The following is a 27710-nucleotide window of genomic DNA, read 5'->3' as shown; positions in this document are numbered from 1 at the left end:
TTTCCCTTTCATTTCTCTTGATATAGTCATTTCTGTGTCATTTTCTAAATTTCATTCTTCTAATCTATACTTCCATATTGTTCTTTTTATTCCTGTTGTTCCAAACACATTTTAATTTTCTCCTGGATTTCCCCAAACATTCTCAATGACTAGTGGAATTCTAGTTTCGAAAAATATATATATATCCTGAATATTCGTGTTGGGAATTCCCTGAAATTAAAACAAAAACTTAAAAAAAATTGAATGGCAAAATAACTGAATTGCTTTGATAACCATGCTTATTATAATAATATTTCATGATTTAAAAGTAATAAAATATTTTGAATATGATAAAGTATTTTGAAAACAATTGCTAAAATCAGCTAAGTTATTCACAAAAAAAAGATAATTGAGTTTTTATGTATGTAGTACCAGCTAAGCTATGTATAAAAGAACCTGGCTTGAAGATTTTGAGGTTGCCAGGGCAATATGAGGGCAATTTCTAAGCCAGCCTGCCAGAGAGGAAGAGTACTCTAATCTTTGCAGCTCTGAAGGATAACTATGAAAATGGTCTCCTACAATGAGTAAACTGATAACATACTCCATTTCCACATCCATGCTTTATACAGCTCTAATATGCAAATGTCTTCTTCACTTTTCTTTCTGTCTCCAGGTTTTTCTCACAACAGTCCACCCAATACCACCACCCGACTCATCTTCCCAATGTGTAACTTGAGTTATACCAGTCATATACTCCTAAAACCGTTGCCTCCATGCCTGTCAAATAAAGTTCATTTTTAAAAGATGTTCTATAATCTGGCTTCAGTCTACTTTTCTATCCAATCTGTCTTTTTGACCTAATACACCAGTGAAGTGGGGAACATATTCTTATAACCCCAGCAAAATTAGACTTTCAGCTCTGACATTGTTTGCACTATCTCCTCTAAATGCTCTTCTCTCAACTTGGATGTGTCTGAATTCTGTTCATTAAAAATCAGCTTTTTGAAAACTTCCTGGATTCCAACTAACTGGATGTACTGTTTTCTTCCTCTAAACTTTAATAACACATTTAATGTATTATGTTTTCTGTTTGTGTGTGTGTGTTTGTACTTTTAATTTCCACTATCAGACTCTAGGTGACACTGTTAGTTCCTTAAGTGAAAAGAACCTCCTGCCTGATTCATCTCAATATCCTCCACTATTTTTACCATGTACTTTATATTAGATAACATTCATGTGTATTTGAAAAATGATTGAATAAATATGTCTTTAAAATTATTATAGTAATAGGAATTATATGAAAGAATTTAAAATATTTTGTTAAAAATACCTCCAATTTAGAGGTATTTTTTGCCCAAAGTACCTCCAAACCTTTCTTTGTGAATGTGTCTTAAAGAACAGTAGCAGACCTGCATTTGTAGGGGACATCTCATAACCTGATTAGGGCTGCTCCCTGGCAGGAGAATAAACTATTGAGAAACAAAACTCTATGAACGAATCTTCCTGTGGAAATGATTTACCTAATTATTGAATCTTATAAAGTTCCCCCACACCCAATACCTGTCTACTTCTTTCCTGGAGTCAGCTTATCAAGGCTACCGTTTCTCATACCTTGGCAATAGACTAGACCCCTCGTCCCCTGTCGCTGATCTTTCTTAAGCAATGTGGTAAGAGAACAAAGCTGAACCTCTTTTACTTTCCCCTGAAGACTTTCAATCCAGGCTCTGATTTCTGACATTGGTCCTTCTGTTGGTACAAAGTCTAGTTTCTTTCTGGAAGTAAAGGGATCATGTGAGAGGGGTTTGAGAGAGAATAAACAGAATCCGCCTCCCTTATTTCCCCAAGCCATGGTCAGATATAAAAGGAGACTCCAGGAGGTGACTAGGTAATTATTGCCACTTCATAATAAAAATGATACGCTCTGGCATTTCTAACATTGGCTCATCATCTTGATTCTTAATTCCTGTGTGTTGATCTGGCACCTCTTTTATGCTTTTGTGTAACCTTTGGTTCATCGAACCTGAACCTGCTTATCTGATGAGGTTGTGACTGTTCAGGTTGGTGCAAAAATCGGTCCTGATAGTGTTCTCCATATTTGTAATCAGACCTGTTGCTCCACCAGGAACACAAAGGTTATCAGATTGCAGCACCCCCTGCCTTCATGGACTCTACATGGTTCCCTCCTTACTTTTCCTTCTCACAAAGAGAACTTCCTTTCTTCTTTGAGTAGAGCCAGCCTGGTGGCATGTTTTCATATTTAATGCATTTATGAAAATATTTTTTAAGCATAGCAGAAATCACATTCTAACTACAATAAGTCAATAAAGGCCAAATAATGTAGAATGGAATTATATCAACCTCACCTTACTTTGAAGATCAAAAGTAAGTAGAACTTCTCCTGTTCATCTAGATTGTTAGCAAATATTGCTATAATGGCTTTATTTGATGGCTTTCTCTGTGTGTATCATTTTCTTTTTGTTTCAAAGCACAGTGAAGGTACTGTGTCTTCTTTCTTCTGCCACCTCTTCTGGGAGGAACACTTAGGAGACCAGCACTGTGTCTGCTATCTCCTGCATAGCCCATCTCCTTTCTTTGTCATGATATAATATAACCATTACCAAAAAAAATGTATATATATAACAGTTACTCCTGTCTTCATTTTATGGATTTGAAACATGACACATGGGACTGAAGGCCATTCACTGAATCAGGTAAACAGCTTTGAAAAAAGCTTCTGAGACTGAGACACAGAAAATAGCATAACCTTATTTCAATTGCCATTTTATGTACATAGGGAAAGTGAAAATCAAATTGGCACTTTTGTTTCGCCGATTCAAATGTGCTAGGTTATAATCATGGAAGTAACTACTACATGGTTCTTTTTCCTTTCACTTTTTTTTTTTGTTTTTTTGGACAAAAATTACAGGAAAAAAATGTCTTACTGTTAAAGAGAGCTTATAAGTAAGAAAATGAATTTTTAAAAAAGAATCGTCAATAAATATTTTTTAAAAATTAGATACAATGGAATTTATGGGGTGGATATTTGCATATCAGTGTAAACTAAATATTAATTTTCTTTTAAAATACCCTTTGGTAGTAGTTGATAGTTACCGCAATCTATTTTCCCATGACCTCTTAAAGAGGGGGTCATAACAGTTTTGAAATACTCATTCTTAAATGTTTAATTTAACACTGAGTGCCGTATGATTGATAAATGTTCTCCTGACCACTTCTGGTCATCAGGCATTTAAGGAACCCACAGAGTGGCATACTGACTGGTTCTTCAAATATGGAACCTGACATTGGCTTCGCTAAAGAATTTCCAGTTTTTGGCTGCAATCGCAAAATAGATATTTTGTTTCTCTCTTAGACTAATATAAAGCATTTCTGTGATATTGAGTACTTAATGCAATTTTTCCCACTGGTTACATTTGAGACATAGGTCAAGTGATTTTTGATATAGTTGATATTAAAAGTATATATATGTATATATACACCAAGTCATTAAGATCAATGATAAGGGATGACTAGGATGCCTGTTATCAAGGATTCAGTGTTGTCCATGAATTTGTGTGGACATATGTTTGCTTCAAATTATAATGAACTTTGTATAAGAATTTAAGTGTAGAACTAAGACAACATAGATAATTCAAGGCAAAAATCTAGTTATGGCTGAAATATTAATATATTAATGGAAAAAAGATGTGGATATGGATCTGTACTTAAGTTACCCTGGTAACTGTCATTGTGCCTTGTTCTTTCTTCATTTGTATTCACAACTATAGTTAGCCATCATGCCCATAGGTAAATGTACTGAAGGATACTTTAAAATAAACATTTTGATGCATCTATGTCTTGTACTTAGTAAATAGCACCAGATAAATTTCGAAGGTGACTTTTACATTTTGTGAAATCCAGGGCAAGAGAAAGAAATTTGGGCAAATTGGTAAAAAAAAATTTAAAAATAAATAAATAAATAAAATAAAACCCCAAAACCCACTTCAACTATATTATAATTTGCAAAAGTGTCCTTTGTTAAAGTGTCTAACCTCGTCTGGCTTTGAGAGGCTTCTCACAAGTTGAATGTTTATGCATAGTTTTAATTATTTACTTTTTTTTTTGTATACTCCCAAGTTAAACAAAATCCATGAGACTTGAAAATACAGTCTATGCTGAGTGAAGTGTTCTAATAACAATGTTAGGGTTTCATTGCACAACAGACTCAGGGAAAGGTTTCACAGGCAATTCTAACAAGACTGCACAGCGAAGACATACTTTTATCCTTTATTTAGGATGACACAAACTTAAACATATCTTTCAGTTCTGTATTTTTCTCACACAGATAGACTGTATATCAGTAATCTGGACACCAAGTTATTTAAAGCTATTATTTAGTACCATAATAAGTAGTAATTTAAATGCAAGGTAAAATCACCACATTGTCTTGTTTACTACTGATGTTAATTTTAAGCTGACGTTCAGTGCTCCCCAAAAAGGCAGCCTATGATTTGTTATCATTAAACTGTCAACTCTGCCTTGAGTTGGAAATAGATTCATACTACACTTCTTACAGCATATCACTTTATTTTCTATCAGTCAAAAAAAAAAAAATCTAGAGTCGTTTTAATTGTGTCTGTGCTATTTTTCTATTAACCGTTTCATGCATTTTTCCTGGCCTTTTAATTGCAGTTTAATAGTGGTCATTAACACATTAAGGGGTGTTAGAAGAACATTTGAAGTCCTCTTGACTTCTACCAAAGTTGACACTTCAATGCTAGAGTAATTTCAGCTATTCATCTATTTAATAGTGACCTATGCAAATGTGGAACCATGTCATTTTACAAATTGACTGTAATAATTAACTAGAAAGGCAGAGTAAAATGAAACAGGTTATAATTAGAATATAACTGCTACAGTATTACGTCAGCTAGAATAAAATAATCTCAAATGATTAAATTGGTTTCAATTATTAAGAATCAGTTTAATGTACCCACTGTTCTGATTTTTACATTTCTCTTTTTTGTGTGCATTAGATGTCACCTCATACAATTTATGTATTTTATTCATCTTGGTAAAACAGGCATTACAGAAGTTTAATTAAGTAGTAAAAGACTTCACATTATTCTGCTGAATTCTAAATTAGTTGTAGAAACTAGTCAGAGTGCATGCTACATACGACTCAGGATCATTTCAATTAGCTGTATCTATTAAGCCACCCAGTATTCCCTTTACACAGTAAATATATATAACATGTAACTAGCCATCAGAATATATAGTTTAATCACATAATTATCACAGCTTTCCCAACTAGTTCTTGGATTGCATCATCTTTACATCACTTTTTTGAAAAATCATAACAGCCATCTTTCCAAAATCCCAAGAATTTCTCACATTCATGACTCCTGTACACTTGGCTGTAGGTCTGGCTTTGTGGGCATATGGCACAGAGTCTCTGCACCCACAGGGGCCCCTCACTTCATTCAGTGTTCTGCTCTTGCTATATTGAAATTCTTAAGATTTTTGAACAAGGAGTGTTGCATTTTCCTTTCATTCTGAGGCCTACAAATTATATAGCTAGTCCCGCTTGAAAGATCTCATAAGGAAACATAATAACTTGTTCACCTTTGGCCAGATATTCAACATTTTACTCATCATTTTCCTTATTATTAGGGATTGACTCTTCCTAACATGTGACTTCAGGAAATTTTGTCATGGAGGCAGTGTGGATAAGGAGGACATCTACTTAGCCAGTTAAATTAGCCAGCAACCTTGGTAATCAGTAGAGCCCAAATAATCACAGCCAGATCATTTCCTGGTATGTGGACTGTGTTTTAATTAGCACCTTCATATCCCAGTGTATATATTGGTTTTAGTTACTAACTTCTTCCTGAAACAAAGAAGCTATATAACAACGGTGTTACAGTCAAAGGTATTTGGAATATGTTCAAGTTTAGATCATATGACTTCCAGTGATACCGTTCCAAAAATGTTTCCAGCCAGTACATATCTCCAAATTCTGGAAAATCCTTTATCCTCTAATAATCTAAGATGATGCCTGAATAGTTTAAAATTCACTTTTTAATAAAGATGAACTTTGGTATTCTCAGCAAATAGTTATTTTTGTCTCAAAGTCTGGATTTTTATTGCAGAAAATGCCTTATTCTATGAAGGTATGTTGTTGATACTATGTTTCTTCTATTACATCCTCTTTTATTCTAATTGATCCTGACAGTTTTAGCACTTTGATTGGTAGTTCAAGAAGTGCAGTCAAGAAAGTTCATGTACTATGATCAATTAAGGTACTAGTTAAAAATGCAAATCCCTACTGAATCAAAAGTTTAAGTCTTATTGATTCTTCCACTTTTTAATGTGCGACTTGTTCTGTTACTTTAGGACTTTCTTAGGAGCATATAATAATCATTTTGCAGTGTACTGCTACATAACCTGGTGGGCTATTTAGCATGCACATACGGTTTCTGTGCCTTGAGGAAATCTCTTCAAAACTCCAAGACAGGGATTGCTCAGAATAAAGGTAAAGTCTTTCTTCCTCCTGTAGTTCAGTATTACTGAAATCTATTCCATCCTGGAATTCTGAGGATATTTCCAATGGTTAGAATTTATAGTATGGAGAATTGTAAAGAAGCCATTGTCCTACCCAGAAAATGGTAATCTGATATCTGTATATATACTATGAAACAGTTTTAAGAACTAAGGAGCTGACTAAACAATCCAGAGATTGGATGAAAATTAGCATATCCCTTTCAAGAAGGCTTTTTCTTTTTTAAGTTCATCCCCAAAGCTTTTAATCTTGATTTCCATGAAGTTATGAATCTGAGGATAACATCAAACACACCCCCAAATCAAACTGATTCACTGAGGTACTTTCCTAAAAACTTAGATCCTATCATCAAGTAAATGGACTTTTCTTCACAGGACTTAGAGACCAAAACATTTTCTGCCATCTGCACTGTTGTAATTCTTTCAAATACATCAATTCAACAATTTTTAACAACAGTAACTCATCCTGACCTTTTAATAATCAAAAATAATGTGTCCAGCTAGTTTTCTGATTGATTTGACTCTTGTTTTATCAGTTTAAGCTGAATATTGAGTCAGAAATGCAGTATATTCAGGGCACCATGAGGTCAACTGGGTGAAAAGAGAAAATACTTATTCTAAAGAGAATAGCAATAATTTTTTTAAAAAACCATTTAGGATTTGAAAGAATGCCTTGAGCTTGAAAATCACTTCTATTTTTTTCCAAATGGAATTAAAGTTCTTTATTATAATGTAATTGTAATTAATATTGTGCAGTTGTAATAATATAATTATTATTAATTACATTTTCCAAATGTAATTAAAATCCATTGCTTGGAACAAAGGCAATCACTGGATTACAATTATCTGTATTTCTAAAGGAAACAATTAATATGGCAGGTTTCAGTTACATAGTACAATTAACCAGATACTGTATGTCTTATAACTATTAATTCACATACCTGGAATAATAGTAAACACAAGTAATATATGCACATTTTATTTTAGAAGGCAATTTTAAAAGATCTGTCTTTAATATGCTTTTAATTTAGTTGGTGATTTAAAAAAATACCATTCATTTAGATTTGTTTCTATTATTTATATGTGACATCTTGAGTGACACATATTTAACTTTCCAGAATCATATATATCATAATATATCACAAACAGCATCATTAACATTTCAAATGGGGGTTACTTCTGTATTCATGAGTTAGAATTTAATAGTAGATTAAATATAATTGCAAGTGCATTCTCATAATAGAGCTACAGAGTTGTCAATTAAATGTTACTAATGGGAGGTTAAATTTTCTATGAGTTCAGAGACAATGTCAAATTTCAAATTCCAAGGTTTACACTAATATCACCCACACAATTTGTTCTACTTTTTAAAAACCTCAGTTTATACAGTGATAAAATGGACTGAAAACAGTCTCATTTCTTTCAAAATGGGTGTGAAGATTAAAGACTGTCTTCAAGATAAATAACAGAATAAAATATTGTAACTTCTAATTGCTGATAGGAGAATACTTAGTTTTTATTTACATAAACTCTGTTGTAACTGATTTGGCCAAAAAATGGGAAATAAGACAAACTAAGGAATAGGCAGTCTTTTTATACCCTCTCTAGTTTTCATTGTCCCCCACTGCCTATCAATGATTCTCTATTTAAGATGTTAGCTCTTAATGAAGGTATTATTATAGAAAAGATACTTACATGGATGGAGAGCAAAAAAAAAATTTAATTTCAGATTTTTTTCTTTAAAATTCCAATTTCCCATTAAGAACTAAAGAAAAAAAATACCTTAATAAACAAATCTAACATGATGAAAGGTTCAGTCTTGGCCTAACATATTCAGAGAAATAGTAAAATAACCAAAAATCTAGAAATAAATATTTAAAATCTTTACTCAGTCTCTCCAAATGGCAACGGGAAAAGTAAATTCTTGACCTGCTCTCAGAAACCTTTCTATCTCAAAGTTCTGACTAGATGACCACCCAGCTCACTGCAGCCTCACTCACTTTATTAGACAGATAATAGATCAATTTCATCTTTATGTGCCACGCCCCACCCCCTTTAGGGTAGTCCCCCTGCACAAGTTCTCCACAACAAAAGAAATCTAGAGAACTCACCCAGCAAAAGGGAATCCTTCTACTTTAGAACCTTTTCTTAAGGGTCAGGGGACAGGGGAGGATTGATTATGGGTAATATATAAATAAGATTATCTTTATAACGACTTTCCTCCTGGTTGATAAATCTTTAGCTCCACAAACAGCACTCCTGATATTTATTGGTCTTTCAATTGTTTCTTGTATTTATACTTTCTACCATCGTTCCTTCCATTGATGAACTTCCATAAGTGAACTTGCCTGCTGCTCTGCTAGCCCTCCTAGCAAAACCTGGCTCTGGAATGCAGACAAGCTCCACCATCTCTTCCCTGGTAACAGGCTAGGGATATGTTCACTAGGCAAGTACCCTCACAGCCACTGACTGCAGCCGAAGCAAAAGTGGCACTGTTACAAACTACCAAATATTTGGGTACTTACCAATTACCAAATATCTGTGTAATCTTGCTGGAGTCACTAAATTTGCACCTTCTTTCCTGGAGGATGCAAAATACCAAAGGGTGAGTGGCTGAACAATAACCACAATCTACCTGTTACTGGCCAACAACACAGAGCAAATTGGGCTCTAATCTGAGCCTGACCCTGGTTGGGGTGCTGTTCTCTGGAAGGGAAATAAGCCACTTATTGCTATTCACCAGGACCTTGTCTATGGGAATTTCAGCTTCGTGAGGCAAAAATATACCTGCTGCAGTTCTTGTCTAAGTTTTCTTACTTTATCTTTTACCCACACGACAGCTTCTTACTTTCCTCATGCTGAAGGAGTGTCACCAACAGCAAGGATTCAGGAATTCTTTCTGGTGGTGAGGGAGTCTGTGATTCTTCAGATAAGTCCCTCAGAAATATGATCCAGAGAAAAAGGACAGTTTATTCCTCGGCAACTAATAGTAGCTAGAGTGTCAGCATTTCCACAGGATGATGGGAAGAGGGTTAGATGATTCTGCACATGCAGTTGGGAGCCTTACAAGAGAGGAATTCTGAGCCAGAACACCCAAATCTTTTATGATGGGAAGTACCATTCCTGACTTCGCCCCAGAGGGATGGAGACATTATTTTTATAGTAATGAACAGTAAACAAACCTGCCCTTTGCTCCAGAGGGAGATGCTCTATCAGTCTTCCAAGGTTGTTCATTTTACAGACAGTCTTGAAAAGGTAGTCTGTAGCAACTATAGTCAGTGCTTCTATTCACAAGACATGCCAAAACACAAGAGACGCGTGGAGGATATTCTCACAGCCCTGTTATTTTTCTTCTTTGATGTAGAAATATTTGTCCTACCCCCCCCCCATTTTTCCTTCACACTGCTGTGTTTTTCTCAGCACTTACTTTTTGGAATGATGATGACTTTTTTAAAGCAGGAACAAAAATTATTATATATAATTTCCCATAAAAATAGAATATTACAACTACAAAGTACATATGTATGTATATGATATTGTATAGTATGTATATAGTATTATGTGCATACTAAACACAAAACGAACAACAAACATTGCCTCATTTTTTACATGATGTAAAAATAATTTATTCAGTATGGATTCATCTAGCAAGTCTCATGTAAAGACATTCTATAACTAAGAAAGTGAAATTAAAACACTCCTCACAAAAACATTGAAAGTGTTATAATGGTATTTTTTCTGATAATTATGGTGGACAAAAATGAGAAGAAATAAGAATAAACCTAGTTCTTACAGTTATGCATTTTCAACTCAAGAAGTTTATTATGAAATTTTTTATTAAAACATATACATATATGTAGCTATGGTTAATTTTAAAAATGATATAGAAGCAGGCTTATAATAATGTCATGTATCTCCTGTGATATAGTTATGACATTATGCTCCATTATGAAGTGATTACAGAAGAAAGATAGAAATGATGGAAAAGAATATAATGGCATCTGAAAGGCCAAGAATGCTGCTGTCAGAGATGAAACTGAAAAACAGATCTTTTTCAAAGGGTCTTTTGCTCAGATGTAATCTGATACAATGTGTATAAAAGGATGTAGCCATATCTAGAAAGCTGAACAGCAAAGACCGGTGGATTTGATTTCGGTGCCCTTAATCCCTGCTATTTATTTTCCTTCCGAAATCATGTTAATCTATTTAATTACCCATGTAATTAAAAGAATCAAAATGTGCCAGAATGAAATGCAGTTTTAAGTGATTAAATAAATAAAATAATTTATATTGTCAAATTTTATAAACAAAACAAAATAATAAAAAAGAGATTGCATTGCTAGTATTCAATTAAGTGGAATTTTTAGTAGCAAACAACTCAGGTTTTCTGAGTGTTTTTTCTGAAAAAATAAAAGTTCTTGCCTGCTTGTTTTGATCAGCTATGTCTAAATAAAGGCAGTGACATATGTTTTGGTCAAAACTATTTTGGGTACATACCATCACAACCATAAAAATGTTCACAAATTTGAATGAATATTCTTCTGGTTTGGTCATTCTGCCCTGAAGAAAGGGCACAGAGAATACTTTAAGTATTTAACAGGAAGAACATACTTACATTTCAAAATATAATGACAAATATTTGTTGACTGTTTATCATGCTTTTTCGTTATGAGTACAATAGAATTTGAATAATGCTCTTATATCTCTTCATCAGTTCTAGACACCAGCTAATGTGGAAGCTAAAGGAAAATACAGGGCCACAGAGGGACAATAAAAAGTACTGGCCTGAGTAAATTAATACTATCACCCCAAAGAAGTTTCTTTGTGCCCTTTAGCAGTCAATAACCTTCCTCAAACCCCTAGCCCCGGGCAACCATTGATCTGTTTTCAGTCACTATAGATTATTTTGCTTGTTCTAGAATTTCATGTAAGTGAAATCATGTTGTATGCATTCTTTTGTATCTGGCTTCTTTTGCTCAGCGTGATTTTTTTAGATTCCTCCAACTTGATGGGTTAACCAGTAATCTTTTTTTTTTTTTTAAATCACTGAGTAGTATTCCATTGTATGAATTGTGTGAATATGCCAAAACGTACTTATCTATCCATCCACCTTATGACGGATGTTTGGGTGGTTTCCAGTGTGCTGCAATTTTGAATAAATGTGCTGTGAATACTTACGTGTATATATTTTTTGTGGACTTATGTTTTAGGTTCTTTACGGTAAATATCTAAGAATGGAATTGCTGAATTACGTGGTACTCATATATTTAACTTTGTAAGAAAGTGTCAAAGAGTTTTCCAAAGTGGTTATGTTATTTTATACTGGCATAAGCTATGTATGGAAGTTCTCATTGCTTTCCATCCTTGCCAATACTTGAGATTGTCAGTTTGTTTTAATTTATGAGTGTGCAGGGTATCTCAGTGTGGTTTAATTTGCATTTCTCAGATGACTAATGATGATGAGCAACTTTTCAAGTGGCTTATTGGCCATTGATATCCTTTCTTTTGTGGAGCATCTGTTCAAACATTTTGTCTATTTTTAATTTAATTTGGATTTTTGTCTTTTTATTATTGGGTTGTAACAGATTTTTTAAAAAAATATATTCTGGATACAAACTTTTTGTCAGATATGTTTATTAGAAATATACTGTCCCAGTCTGTAGCTTGCCTTTCATTTTCATAAGTTTCATATGAAGAGCAGATATTTTTAAATTTTGTGAATTCCAGTTTATTAATTTTGTTATGGTTAGTTCTTTTTATGCCCTACATAAGATTTCTTTGTCTATCCAAATATCAGAAGATTTTTTTCATATTTATCCTAGAGTCTAATAGTTTTAGCTTTTGTGATTAGGTCTCTAATTTATATCAAATGAATGTTTTAGTTAGTATAAGGGTTGAGATAGTTATATTTCTATATAGATATCCATTTGCTTTTTCAAAATTTGTTAAAAATACTCATTGAATGAATTTGGCAACTTTTTCAACCATCAATTTCCCAGATAGGTGAGCCACTGGTTCTAAACTATCTACTGTTTCGAATTGAACGACATGTTTATCCTTACCGTTAACACAGTGTTTCAATTACAGTAGCTCTACTTTAAAAACAGCTCTTTGCTATTTAAAATTCTTTACTTTTCCTAATAAAGTTGAAATCAGCTTGTCAAATACTACAAAAAAGCATACCGAGAGATTATGGTTAGAATTGCACTGAATTTATAGTACAGTTTAGAGAGAATTACCATTCTAATTTATTGAGTTTTCCAATTCATAAACGTGATATGAGTATCTATTTATTAAGGTCTTTATCTCAATAATCTTTTGTAACTATAAATATACAGGTCTTGTAAATATTTTAAAAATTATTAATATATCGTGTTTTTAGTATTATTAAAAATGGTATTTGTGAGATTCATTTTTCTATTGTTTACTCTTAGTATATAGAATACAATTGACTTTTACATATGGCTTTTGCATCCCACCAAATAACTGAAAAGCCTTGATAAATTTGCTTTTTAGTTATTGTTGTTTTTCTCCCTAGATTGTTTGATTGTAGAAAGTAAATTACAATATAATCAATGAATAAAAACATTTTTGCATCTTCTTTCAGATATTTATGCCTTGTGTCTTTTTCGCACCTTAATTCACTGGCAGGCATCCCTCGTACCAAGTTGAGGTAAGAGCAGGCGTCTTTACTTTGTTCTTTATCTTAAGGAGAACATATTATGTGTTTTACAATTAATTGTGACAGTAGCTGTAGGTTTTCATTAGATACTCTATCAGTTTTGAAGAGTTACTTTCTATTGCTAGTAATTTTTTAATCAATGGATATTAAATATTATCAAATGCATTTTCTGCAACAATTTTGACTATGGCTTTTCTCCTTCATTCTGTTAGTATGGTGAATTTCATTGTTAATATGTGAATTTCACTTGCATACCTGGAAAACCCCATTTGGTCATGATGCATATTTCTTTCACCATAATGCTGGATTCAGTTGGCTAATATTTTGTTAAGAATTTTGGCATCTATGTTTATAGGAACTATAGGTCTTTAATTTTTCCTTCTTTGCTTTGTTTTGTTTTATTTTTGGTCTGATTTTTCTATCAGGGAGATAGGGTAAAATGTCTAATACAATGTACCAGCAAACCCTTCTGTGCATGCTGTTTTTTGAGTGACATTTTAAATTGTGAATTCAATCTATTTAGTAAATATAAACTATTCTGGTTTTTTAATGCTTCTTATTTCTCTTTGTGTCTTAGGAAGAATTTGCCCTTTTGGTTATAATTTGCCAAATTTCTTGGTGTAAAGTTGTTTATGATATTAGTTGTTATCCTTATACCTTGTGTAGTATCTGTAGTGATATCTTCTATTATATTTCTAATATAAATCATTGTGTTTTCTAGCTTTTTTTCTTAATATGTCTAACAATATGTATATAAATATTATAGACTGTTTTAAAAATCCAGCTTAGTTTAGTTGATGTACTGTATTGTTTCCCTGTTTTTTACCTCCTTGGTTTCCTCTCATTTTTATTTCTTCTTCCTTGTATTTACCTTGTGTTTAATTTACTCTTTTTCCCCCTAGCTTCTTAATATGGATACTTAACATCTTTTGATTTTTAACATCTAAATTTCCTCTGGAATATTTAGAGATATGTTATTTAATTTGGTAAAATTTGGGGATTTTTCAGAAATATTTTTATAACCTAATATCAGAATTGACATCATGCCTGTCCTGTTTGTGGTTACATATTCCATCTCTAGTACAGTGTTGGAATGGACTATAAAAGGATGTGAATTTCAGAAAGTGGAAGTCACTGGGGACTATCTTTGAGGATGGCTACCACAGGTGTATACATATTCCACACTATATCTTCAGGATGAATTGACCTTTTTCATTATATAAGATCTCTCTTTATGTCTGAAAATATTTATTGTTCTGAATTGCACTTTATCTTTTATTAACATAGATACTCTAGCTTTTTTATGATTAGTGTTTTCATGTTACATGTTTTATGTACTTCGTTCAAAATATCTGTGTCTTTGTATTTAAACTGAGTTTCTTATGGATATTATAAAATTGGGTCTTGATTTTTAATTCAGTTTGTTTAGACCATTTACAATTATTGTAATTACCAATATGATTGAACTTAATGCTACAATGTTGTTATTTGTTTTCTGTAGTTCCTACTGTTCTTTGCTCATTTTTATCCCTTATTACCTTCTAATTGATTGACTAATTTTATTGTTCAGTTTTATCTCCATTATTGTCATTTACGTAGACTGTATCTTCATATATATTATACCACTTAACATACAATGTAGAAATCTTTCTATTTCCCCCTCTTCTCTTTTGTGCTGTTGCTGTCATATGTTTTATTTCTCTGTATGTTATTAATCTCAGACACATTGATATTGTTTTTTTTTGCTATAAACAGTCAACTATCTTTTAAAGTAATTTAAAATGAGAGAAAAAAATATCTTTTTTTTTTTTCCAGTGTATTTACCATTTCTGGTAGCCTTCATTTCCTTAGTGTGAATCCAAATTTCCATTTAGGTCATTTATAGATTCAGGTGTCCATTTGGATCATATTCCTTCAGTCTAAAGAACTTCCTTTATCTTTCTTGGTAGTGCATGCCCTTGTCTACTAGTTCCGTCATCTATGTGGATTCTAGGTCTTTTTAAAAAAATGGTTTTTATCTTTAATATTGGTCATATTTTCTTGCTCCTTCACATATCTAGTAATTTTTTATTGGATGCTAGACATTATAATTATTATATTGTTGAGTTCCTGAATTTTTTGTTTTCTTTAAAGAGTATTGAATATTATTTTGAAAAATAGTTGTCTTGTTGATCAGCTTGATTATTAGGTTTATTTTTAAGTTTCTTGTGGCAGCTATAGTGTAGTTTTTAATTCTATTCTAGTGCTAGTTTGGCCTTGCCCATCTGAGGTATCTACCAAAATCCTGCATGTTCACTGAAGTCTTTCCACTCCAGCTAGTTAAAACTTAAACATATCCCAGCCCTGTGTGAGCTCTTAGAATTTTTTAGTTCACAATTCCCCATAATAGTTCTTTTTCTAATACTTCTTTGCTGAGCCTCAAGTCATCTCACAGTAACATATGTGCATCTTAGAATTCAGGAAAAAAAAAAAAAAGAACTTCTAGGGGACTTTATGGAAACATTTATTTGCATATCTCCCTCCTTCCTAATATTGTGCCCTACAAATTCCAGCCAATCCAGCTTGGCTGAACTTTGAACTTTATCTCTTTAACTTTGCAAGGGTGCTATGATTTGGTTGGGTTCCCCTTCCAAATTATGCCTTTAAACAGAAAGTCAGGGAAATTATAGAATGTACCCCATTTTTCTTGTTTCAGTGATCGCAGCCCAGTGGTCTAATATCTGAGAACAACTATTTCATATGTTTTGTTCAGTTTTCTAGTTGTTTACAACAGGAAGTCATGTCTGATCTATGTAATTCCACATGGCCAAAGTAGAAGTTCTTTTTATTTTTAAATTTTGACCAAATTTTAAGTTCAGTGAACCTAAATTATGCAGAATATTAACTGATAATTGTATTTTGCAGTATTCATTTTTGGGGAAATCTAAACAAGTACAGCTGAAAGGGACTACAGCAGATGGTAGATGAGATGAATTTATTAGCTAATCAGTGTCATAAGCTTCAGTGCTGTCCCCTGCATGGAAGTAACATTAGCCTAGGTAAATGTAATTCACTGAATTTTAAAATAGTCTCTTGAGATTTCTATATTATCAACCAACCAAAAATTGGAGATGGAATATTCCATTAACGTTTAAATAAAATTTTTTTTCAGGAAAACCATTAATGGAGTATTTATAATATAGCAACTCCAGTCCTTTACATTATGACAAATTTAATAAAGACAAGAACCAAAAGCAAGAATGAAGAAAACTAGAAAGAAAGGACATAATGGCCTCTGAATGAGATTACAGAAATAATAAAATATATGATGAATATGGGGCAAAGAAAGGAGGAGCAGAATTTTAAAAAGAAAAAGAAAAAAATTAGGGGACACTTTAACCAAGATATTCAGAAATGAATTACTTAACTACAAAATTCTATCCATTCCATTTGTGAAACATTCACATGGTGTGACTTGAAGCTCCCTGTAGAGAGAGGTGAGAGAAGACAGCAGGTTCGTAGGAAGGAAGGCAGGTCAGACTTAGCAGAAAGAACATGAGTGAAGCATGAAAGTAAGAAAGTGCAAGGTAAGTTCTAGGAATGAAAATAAAACCAGTTTGGCTACAATGAGGGGGAGTACTATAACACAAGACTGGAAAAGATAAGATAAATTGGGGCCAGATTATATAGGCCTTTGAATACCAGGCTGAGGATTTGCTGTTCTTTTTGGTTAAAAATGGGGAGTCACTGAAGGTTTTTGAGTAGGGGAGTGAACTGACCTTTGGGTCAATTACTCTGGCTGCAATGTGTAAAGTAGATTGGAAGAGGGAGAGAATAAAAGTGAAGAGACACCCTGGGAGGCTATTGAATTAGATCAGGTGACAAGTAATGAGAACCTGAACTATGGGAGTAGCAGTAGGACTGGAAAGAAAAGGATGAATTCAAGATATCTTTCATGGGTCAAATCTATGGGGCATAGTAACTAATGAGATCTGAGGGAACTGTTAAAAAAGATTCTGAGAGTTTTTAAGCCTGAGTTACTGAGTAAGTAGGGAAATAAGGAGAGAAAGCAGGTTTGAGTGGTTGTAGGTATATGTGTGGGGGATATTGGTGATGGTGGTTTTTGTGGTGGGTTGTTTGTGCAGAGGAAGTGATGAGATGGATTTTGATATGCTATTCTTGTAAGTAGTGGAGGGTAGCAATTTTCAGAAAAAGAAATAGAATAATTTAATTCTAGTGTTAGAAGGACTGCACTTAGTGTGTAGTTGGCACTCAATAAATGTTGACTGAACCAATCTTTATTAATTTCAGTGGACGTTTTTTACTCATTCACTAAACAGATATTTATTGAACAAATACTATATGCCAGGCACTGGTCTAGATAATGAGAGGTATCATAGTTTTCAATAAAAATGATGTCTCCCTTATGGGTAACTGGGAAAGTCTGCTGGGAAAGAGACAATTAAATAAGTATTTACAATAAACAACGTAGGTATTGCTTTAGCTAAAGCACCACTTGATATGCAAGAAGATAGCAGGGACCCTTCCAGATGTAGGATGCTTAAGGAATGTTTCTCAAAAGAATATCTGACTCAGCTGAAAGGCTGAGTAGGAATTAGCTAAGTGAAAAGGGGTGGGAGAGAGTCCAGGTAGAGGGAACCTCAATTGCTAAAGGCCAGAGTGATAAAGTTTCCTGTCTTTTGAGGAATTGAAAGAAGTTCATTATGGTTGAGTCATAGAGTATGAATAAAGATAGAGAATTAGGTATGGGCCAGTTCATAAAGGGTCTTATCCATACCTTTATAAGGACTTTGTATTAAAAACAGTGAGAGCTCACTGAAGGGTTTTAGCAGAGAAACAGCATGACCATATTTGCATGTTCTAAAGATTCATTAACTGTACACTCGGAACAGAAATATTTAATGTGCCCTCAGGAGTTCACATATAAACAAACAGAAGCAATGTAATAAGGTAAGGCCTACGATAATTTAAAATGCTATTTACACTAGCCTATACTCATTATACAAGTGTCAAGTTCTATAGGAACACAGCTAAGAGGACAATTGATATTATGTATAAAAAGGGAAGTGTTAAAGAAGACTTAAGAAAAGGCCATTTTGAGGTGGGCCTGGAAAGTTAAATAGACCCTTGAAATAAATAGTTTAAGTAAATAGCCAAGTAACTTTTCATTTACAACTTTAAAAATCTCTCATTTGTGTCCAAATACTGCTTTTTCTGTCACCAATGTTCTGTCATATTGTTCATTTTTCAATTTGTATTTCATGTTGTTTGTTTGAAGTATAAAGGTATTTAAATATATGTGAGAAAAGCTACCTTATCCAGTCACTAACATACTCAAGTCACAACTATCTTCCAAGTAGTAAAAAAGTATTTCAGTATGTTAGCAATTGGTCCACCTTTGTCAGGAAGTATGCATTTTCTAACCATTAGCACCAGAAGTAAACTCGAGTCTGTCTTGTCCATCTGTCCCCTGGGAATTTGGCTCACTTCCCTGCCTTTCCCAGATCCCTTGCGATTAGGATATTCATGTGATTTGACCTCAGTGGAATACCTCAATGGATCCTACTTCCAGACTTAGACTGGTAAAGGACCTGCAAGAATGTTCACATTTTTCAATCTTCACTCATTGGTTTGCTAAATGCAGATGATCCAACAGAGGACTCCACAGAGGCCCCAGGGCATGATGGGGTCACAACATAGAAGGACCTTGGGTGACTGCGTCACAGCTTGGAAGACAGCTGTCTATCTATAAGCATCACTCAGCCATCATTAGACTATAGAGAAATTCTGTTATTAGATTCAAGCCCCTGAATATTGGGAGTTGTTTGGGAGTTGAAAATTGGGTTCAAGTCACTGAAATTTGGGAGTTACCACAGCTAGTGTTAATTACCTTGACTAATACAGTCCTCTATTATTTCTTCAGTGCTTCTAGGAACTTGAGTGCTGCTCCGGGCCTTCAGTCTCTGATATGAGACTTTACTGCTAGAACTCCCTGAGATTTTCTCCCCTACCAAGGATATAATATCTACTCTTTACATAGTCAATGAGTATAGTATCAGTGCTGATTCTTAGGAACTTTGGCTAAATCTTAGAGTACTCAGACAAGTTTGTAATGCCATTTAGTAATTAGTCTAGCTAACGTTCATTGAACAGACGGTAAATCAAATGATGTATATTTTCTGCCTTGGTGTGCCAGACGTTAGATTATGTGGTTGGTAGTTTTTGCCTTGTTGTTCTTATAGGATAATAATACCAGAGAATAATAAAGGAATTATCTCTTACAGCAAAGTAGGCTTATCTTGACATAAAACACAGCACTACTTTTTGTAGCTACAAACATTATCTGGTGAAAAACGCTTATTAAAGAGATAATGGGTTGCTCAGTATTACCTGGTTACAGGTAGATGTGGGACCAGAATTAGTATTAGCTGTCATAGATCTTTCCCAAATAACTAGGTATATAGGTATATTGTTAAGAAAACTAAAATTTTAAGTGTACAAGATAATTTTTTTCTAGCCAAAGCTTTTCAGAAAATATCACACTTTGCATTTAGATCCAATAAGAAGACCTAAAAGCCTACCCAGGTCTTCATCATTCTCCCATTCAGCATCATGTATGGTTAACTCATGCAGGCCTGAGTTGGAAACCCTGTTTGATGCCTACTGACTCTTTGATAGACCCTGGGCAATTTACATAACCTCTCTCAGCCTCATGAAATAATAGTACCTTATGCTTCTGCCCTTGCTCCCCTGCAGTTCTTTTTTTCAACACAGCAGCCAGACTGATCCCATTAAGACATTTAAGTCAGATCATTTTATGACTTTGCTCAAAACTCACCAATGGCTTTTCATCTCACTAAGAACAAAAGTCAGTCTTTATAATGGTCTACAAGGCTCTATATGTGATTGGATAAATGTCTGACCTCATTTTCTATTCCTCTCCATGTTCACTCTGCTCTAGCCCACCAGCCTTCTTGCTAGTTTTAAAAATTGCCCAGTGGAAAACAGGGTGTAAAAACATGCCTGGTTTCTATCTCCTCAGCAAGATTATTATTTCTGATAATATTCTGAGAGTTTCCATAATCTTCAGAGTAAACTAATAATAATAATGATAATTATTTTATTACGCTTTTCATGTAGCCAACATGATGTCATTCAGTCTTCATGGACACCCACCCTAAGGGGTGGTAATAATACCTAATGGTTTGGGAGTGCAATCTGGAATCACACTGAGTGGGTTCACATTTTCCTTCCACCAGTTATTGACTGTGACTTTGGGCAAGTTACTTAATCTGTCTGTGTCTTAGTTTCCTCATATGTAAAATGAGATTAAAATAGTACCTATCTAGTAGAGATGTTATTAATATTTGTAAAGTGCCTAGAAGAAGCTTGAGCACATAGCATGAGGGTTTGCTAAATATTTAAATAAAAATGAATTCTTATTTTTTGTGCCTCAATTATATTATCTGTAAGATGGGGATATAGGATTTATTGCACAGGATTTTTGTGGGAATTAAATGAGATAACATGTATGAATTATAAAACAGTGCCTGGCACATGGTAAGCTGTCAGTAAATGTTAGCTATTAATATTTTTATCATCATAAAAACATGGAGTTTTAGACAGATTGACTGAAATGTGCCAGCTTACACAACCTAAGAACAGCTGAATTGTGTCTTTGTCCAAGACTACCTTTAACCACAAAACTGTAAAGAGTTATAAGCATATTTTGTTGGTGAGTTTCCATCATTCAAGTGAGGCATAAAAACTTTCACTTTCTTTTTCTTTACATATGATGGTGGATATTTTTGTTGTGTAGTAAGCTTTAAAAATCCATCCATGTTGTTATTGTTTCCTCTTCTCAATTTGTTGATATAGCCTCATTTCCAGTGTTTAGATTGTAGCTGTGTAGATAAAGGAGAAGCAAGAGCTCACTGGAAATTTGTGGAGATTGGAGAGTACCAAATCCAAATTTCTCCTCACATGGAATGTTTTCCTCTCCTTTACCATGACTTCATTCTCAGTTGCCAAACTATATCACACAGCAGAAGAGTTTTGCTGGACTGGAGAAGGCAGGGGATCATTGGACAGTTTTACAGAAAACATCTGGGGGTACTGATCCATGTGGATGTAGCTAAAGCAGTCATCCTGATTTCAGAACTGCAGACACCTCCCATCCCTTCCTTTTTGTGTATTTGTTTCTTTTGAATTTGTGATGTTCACTTGTGATAGATAGGAGAGAAATTGTTAGAGCACTATAATATCAGTAAGCTAGGTTATTTCCAAATCATTAATTCTATGTTTCTCATCCTTCATTTGTACAACCACAAAACCCAACAATAAGCTACATCCCCAAAGAAACAGTATTGCAAAACAACTCTAGGTAAGCAAAGGCAGCCAAGTATATGTTTTAGAATGTTTTCAGAAGGAAGCATCTGCAAAATGTTTGTGCAGTGGGAATAACACAAGGGTTTACATGATAATTGTGCAGCTTATTTTCTTTTCTGGCAATGAGGAAACACCCATGCTGCAGCATACTTAAAAATATTTGTGTATTTCAGCTACATTTTCATTGGCAATGGACACACAACCACAGTAACTGGGATCAATCAACATTCTATTTTCCAGCTGTTGTGCAAAATGTGTAATCAAGTCACAGAAATGTATTTGGATCCACATATATGCATTCTTTACTTTTTCATTCTGTCTCATGAAGCATTCTACTGGAAAAACTGGACACATTTTGGATATCCAAATTAGAAATAATTTAAATGGAATGGGTGTCTCTGCTTTATAAAACAAGTCTCATAAAGAGGAAAAGCACTAGTTGGGAGATTGGGATCGACATATATACCCTAATATGTATAAAATGGATAACTAATAAGAGCCTGCTGTATAAAAAAATAATAAAGCATAATTTCCAATTAAAAAAAAGAGGAAAAGCACTATTTAATTCATAGAAAAAGGAGACTGTCCTCAGGAATTTGTATTTAAAGAAAGCATATGATTTACTATGTAGTAAACAATAATGTGTAATTCTGGAAGTTTCTAAATTCATAAAGTCCTTGTCAAGAAAAGAAAATGAAAGAGTCCTCAGTTCAACTCTACATTGCGGCTCATTGAAGGTCCTTAGCAAGTAGGAACTCTGTGTACATAGTGGTTAATCATGGGAAAAGAAGATGGAAACTTGACTAATTCTTATTTTTTTTCTATATAAAAAATAAGCATGCACATATAGGGGAAAGTGGAGGATAAAGATACATGATAAACAGTCACGGCTACTGAGAAGCTTATTAATTCTAAGCCACGTGTTCACAAGTAAAGTCTCTATGATTACATAAGTGCAGTGATGAGTGAGATTTGGGAGATAGTCCAGCAGAAACATTGTTCGAGGTTCCAGTCCCAAATATTACTGGAGCAAACTGAAGTAAACACCATTTAATTCAGATTTTTTACATCTGATTCATTATATGAATATCAAAATGTAACATGGTCCTGTTGCCACCAAAGCAGAGAGGGCCTTTGAGTAGAAATGTGAAGATACTGTTCATTGGCTCCTGCTTATCTCTGTGGTGGTAAGTACGTACTTGTTGCCTGACAAACCATGGCCAGGCTCCCAAACCAGAGATTAGGCAGCTAGCACTCACCTAGAGTCACCAGCCCACAGTGGGATACTGAAACCCAAAGATGAATAGCTTAGTGATATTTACCAACAAAGACCAATTAATTAAATGAACTACTTAATTAATTAACTGAATCTTTATCCCTTAAAATTGTAGGTAGATTTGGAAAAATAAAAGAAAATCAAACAGAAACTAAGAATTACTGAAAAGTAGAAATCATTTTGAAAATATAAAACTAGGGAAAATGCACCGTTAAGCACATTTTGAATAGGATTTTGTTATTAGATCAGTGAATGTTCCCTCTATTCTTAGTGATTTAGAGCAGCTAGTATTACCAATTCCGAATCAGTAAACTTTTGTTATATTCTGTGTATGTAATGAATTGTTTTCAACAGAATATTATTAATATAAATTAAATTCCTCACTTCCCTCTCTTTTCTACTCACCCTCCTCCTTCACCAGTAATTTGTTGAACAGATTTAAAGAGACTGTGACCTCAGGTGCCTACAAGGACCAATCAGGTGACATAAGGAGTTAACCAGGCTTGGTAGGGGCTGTATTCTTCTGGACACCACATCTGTAGTCAAAGTGGGGTGAGCTGATTTAGCCTAGTCATTTGTTGCTTTGCAGATATTTGGGCACTTGATAAAGCTTCTGAGTTTATTTTTATTAAAAGCTAGAAATTTGGATTTTTTTATTTGAACACACATTTTAAATGTTATCAACTAATAAAAACACTTTATAAACTACTCTATAGGTAGAACAGTACATGTTTTCTGGCTGATTCAGCAACTTGTGACAACATATTTTGATCTTGACCAATTCATGAGGTCTGTACTACTCCTATGAGACCACACAAAAAGGCACCTAATCTAATCTAGGGATTGTTGGTGGGTGTATCAGTTACCATCAGCAGGGTTATGCTGTGATAACAAAGAGCTAGAAAGTTTAGAGGCTTGCAGTAACAAAGGTTTATTTCTCTCTTGTGCTTTATGTTCATAATAGGTAAAGAAGGAGGTTTTGTTTGTCATAGAGACTGAGAATGATGAAACAGCCTCTATCTGAAACATAGAGTAGAGGGAAAAGAGACAAGGAAAACCTCACATTGGCTTTTCTAATGACATGCAGCATTTCGGTTTGTATGTCATTGGCCAAAGTTAGTCACATAGAGTTTAGTAAAGAATTTGGCCTTCCCCAAAGAGAGGTTTGGCCTTTCCTTCATCTTCTGATAGGAATGTCTTTGTTTAGGGTGAGCGCTGGCTACATCTGACAATTTTAGGGCGGTTGATGGCCACATCAGAAATATCAACCTTGTGATTTAAGGTGTGAGTTTTGGGTCATGCAGTATTAGTTTACCTAAGGACTGAGTTCAACCACTTGCCCAATCAATCTATCATGCCTGTGTAATGAAGCTCCAATAAAAACTCTGGACTCGAATCTTAAGTGAGTGTCCCTGCATGTTGTCACACATTGACACTGAAAGGGTAATGGGTCCCAAGGACAATGGAAGCCTTGCATTTGGAACCCTCTCAGACTTTCTTCTTTTGACTGATTTTCATCTGTATCCTTTCTCTGAAATAACCCCTGTGAGTACAGTAGTATTCAGTGACCTCTGTGAATCCTTGAGGGAATTATCAAATTTCACAGTGGTTTTGGAAATTCTATGAATTTGCAGTTGGTATCAGAAGTAAGGACAATATTGGAGGCTGTGCCCTAAAACTTCACAGTTTGGTTAAATCTGGACACCTAATCATTCCTCAGTTCAGTAGGGTGGGATGTATAGAGTCCCCTCAAGGAGGAATAGCACAGGTAGGAAAACTGGAATATTTGTAAATTTTAATTCATTATACCACAGTGGACTTAAGGAAGAAAAATATAATTGCACTCAGTCATAAAGTATATACATGAGTCAATTGCACTCAGTCATAAAGGATATAGAGGAGTCAGCCTAGTATAGAAAGTTGAGAAGTTTGTGCCAGACCTAGGGGCAGAGTACACCTAACCATGAAGTGTTGGTACAGCATGATATGAGCAGAGAACTTACATACAGTTTTATATTCCAGAATTAATCAATGGGGAGTGGCAAGTCTGGGCCAGCAAGTCATGGTTAGCAAGATAAAGGTGTATAAGAATAAATAGGACTGATTAGGAAGAGAAATCTTGGATTAGGTTAGCATTGTGAGGTCAGCAAGGAAACTGGGCATTAGGGGAAACCTCATCAAAGTAGATCAGTGTGTGAGAGACCACTCAGGGCAGAGTCTTGGAGAGAGAACCTCCATGGAGTAAGGCTTTTTGCCCTGAGCGCTCATCGTTATTCAGTCAAATGGGACCTGATGGTCTTAAGGGTTTGAAAATGCTGAGCAGAACTAATCATTCTTTTCTCACCAAGCTCTTTTTATTTTAGTTCATAAGTTTGGTCCCATTCCTCTGTGTAATTTAGACGTGTTGGTACTCCTGGCTCCCTGGGTATATGGGTTTTGAAGAGGTGCCCTGAAGTCCAAGTGGTAGAAACAGTTAATAGGTAATAAGTATGTTAAAAAAAAAAAAGGGCAGAAAGGGTTTTTTTATCGAGACCGTAAACCACAAAAGGTCATAGAAGCTCAAAGATTAATTAAGAGAATAGATTTGACAGTGTGAGTTTTGAGCGGGGTGGATAAAGTGTTTAATTCTCCAGCCCAATCGCTTGGGAATAGTAACAAGAAGGAACTCTTCTTTACGTTGGAGAACACAGAGCGGACAAGACTAGTGCCTGACACTTACTACCAGGATCTCTAGCTAAGGTTTCTTCTACCAGAGTTGGTTGAGACCAATAGTGATCTTAGGTCAGAGTGATTCCCTGTTTCTGGCTCTAAGGCTTCCATAGGCTCATATAGGCTTGAAAGATCAGCCAAATCTTCTAGGAGGGCCCATATGAGCCAAGTGAGGGTCAGTGTATCCAAAAGAGCCTGATTTGCTGATCTTAATGACCTTGGAAGCAGAAGTAAATTGAGTGGAAAGGTTCAGTGATTAGTAAGGTTTATGATGAGAAATTTGTTAACTCCGGTATGGTTTAGAATGGGAATGGGTCTCACTTAAAAGACGAGTTGACATGCAGAATACTTCATGGTATGACAGAATGGAACTGAGACAGATCAAGGCCCCAAAATGGAGCTCTCCCTCACAGATACTAATGCCCTGTGGAATTAAGCATCTCTTCAATGGGCAGATGGATGATCAGGGCACGTGAAAGATTTAAAATACCATCTATACACTGATGACTTCCTCATTCTTGACTCCATCTTCGACTTTCTCCTGATCTCCAGACTTGTATATCCAGCTGCCTGCTCAACATCTGCAAGTAGATGCCTAATTGGAACCTCAAACTTGGCATTTCCAAAACAGGAATATTTTTCAACTCTAACTAGAATTGGCTACATAATTTGCAGGGCCCAGTGCAAAATGAAAATGCAGGGCCTCTTGTTCAAAAAGTAGGAAAAAAATGCCATTAAGATATTAAAACAGAAAGCTTTTTCCTTTTTTCTGTGCCCTTACTCAGTTTGTCATGGTGTTTCTTCATTTGCTATTTAATGTCATAGTCCTTCAAACATGGGAAAATAATCATGCATCACAGGGCCAGGAGAGATGGCATCATCAAGAGTTACAGGCAGTGCCTGATCCAGGACAGGATGGTCAAGCCAGGCATCTCTCATTCTCATGGGTCACTGCCTTTCCAAAGGGTATTGCAGCCTCTATGCTGGGTCATGCTAGCTATCTGGAAGTGGAGTGGCCCGGGGATGCTATAGGATGAGTATGTATGCTGGAGTGGAAGGTCTCAGAGGTCATTTCGTGGCTTCGTGAGGGCAAGACTGGGCATGACCTGGGGTATCTGCTAAGAATCCATCCTAAGGAAGAAGGGTGTCAGCAGAAGTTATAATCACATGTGATTTGAGGCCCCAGTGTTCCATTGGACTTCATTTATAAAACACAAGATCTAAGATCCCTAAAATGCTCTTCCCCAGAATCTTCTTCTCAGATGTCACCTCCTCAGAGAGAAGTTCTGACTCTCCTATTTGAGATACTTTTTTCTCTGACACCAGGTGTGTAGTGTCTTTTCTTACACCAATAATCCATTTTCCAGTTCTCTGAAACCAGCTAGTACATGTCCAGCAATTCAGTTCAATTCTGACACAAACTATCCAGAGTCAGCACAGAGCCCTCAGGTGGAAGGGCTCAATCCCAGAAGACTGCCTTTCACTTCAGATGCCAGTTGCAATCCCAGGCCAACTGCACTTGTGACTGATCAGGTATAAATTGGGTCCCATGACCCTCTTCCTTAGATTCGATAATTTGCTAGAACAGTTCACAGAACTCAGGAAGACACTTATGTTTATTGTTTTATTATAAAGCTACAAATGACCAGCCAGATGAAGATGTATATCGGGCAAGGTCCCGAAGGATCCCAAGCACAGGAGTTTTTGTTCCCATGGAATTGGGGTGTGTTACCCTCCTGGCACATGGATATGTTCCCCAACGTGGAAGCTCTCTGAACCTCTTTGTTCAGGAGTTTTTATAGAGCCCAATCTCCAGCTCCCCTTCCCCTTCCTGAAGGTAGGGAGGGGGTGCTGAAAGTTCCGACTCTAATCACTTGGTCTTTCTGGTGACAAACCCCAGCCTGAGGCTACCTATGGGCCCCATCCTAAGTTGCCTTACTGATATGAACTCAGGTGTGACTGAAGGTTGCTCATGGTGAATAATAAAAGTTACTCCTATCACTCAGGAAATTCCAAGTGTTTTAGGAGCTCTGTGCCAGAAACCAGGGACAAAGACCAAATATACTTTTGAATTATCCCACATCTATCAAAAATAGAAGCTTGCATTATTCTCTTTCC

This window comes from Lipotes vexillifer, unplaced genomic scaffold (assembly GCF_000442215.2).
Source record: "Lipotes vexillifer unplaced genomic scaffold, Lipotes_vexillifer_v1.1 scaffold1256, whole genome shotgun sequence".
Classification (NCBI taxonomy): Eukaryota; Metazoa; Chordata; class Mammalia; order Artiodactyla; family Lipotidae; genus Lipotes; species Lipotes vexillifer.
Note: the sequence above shows the minus strand (reverse complement) of the source record.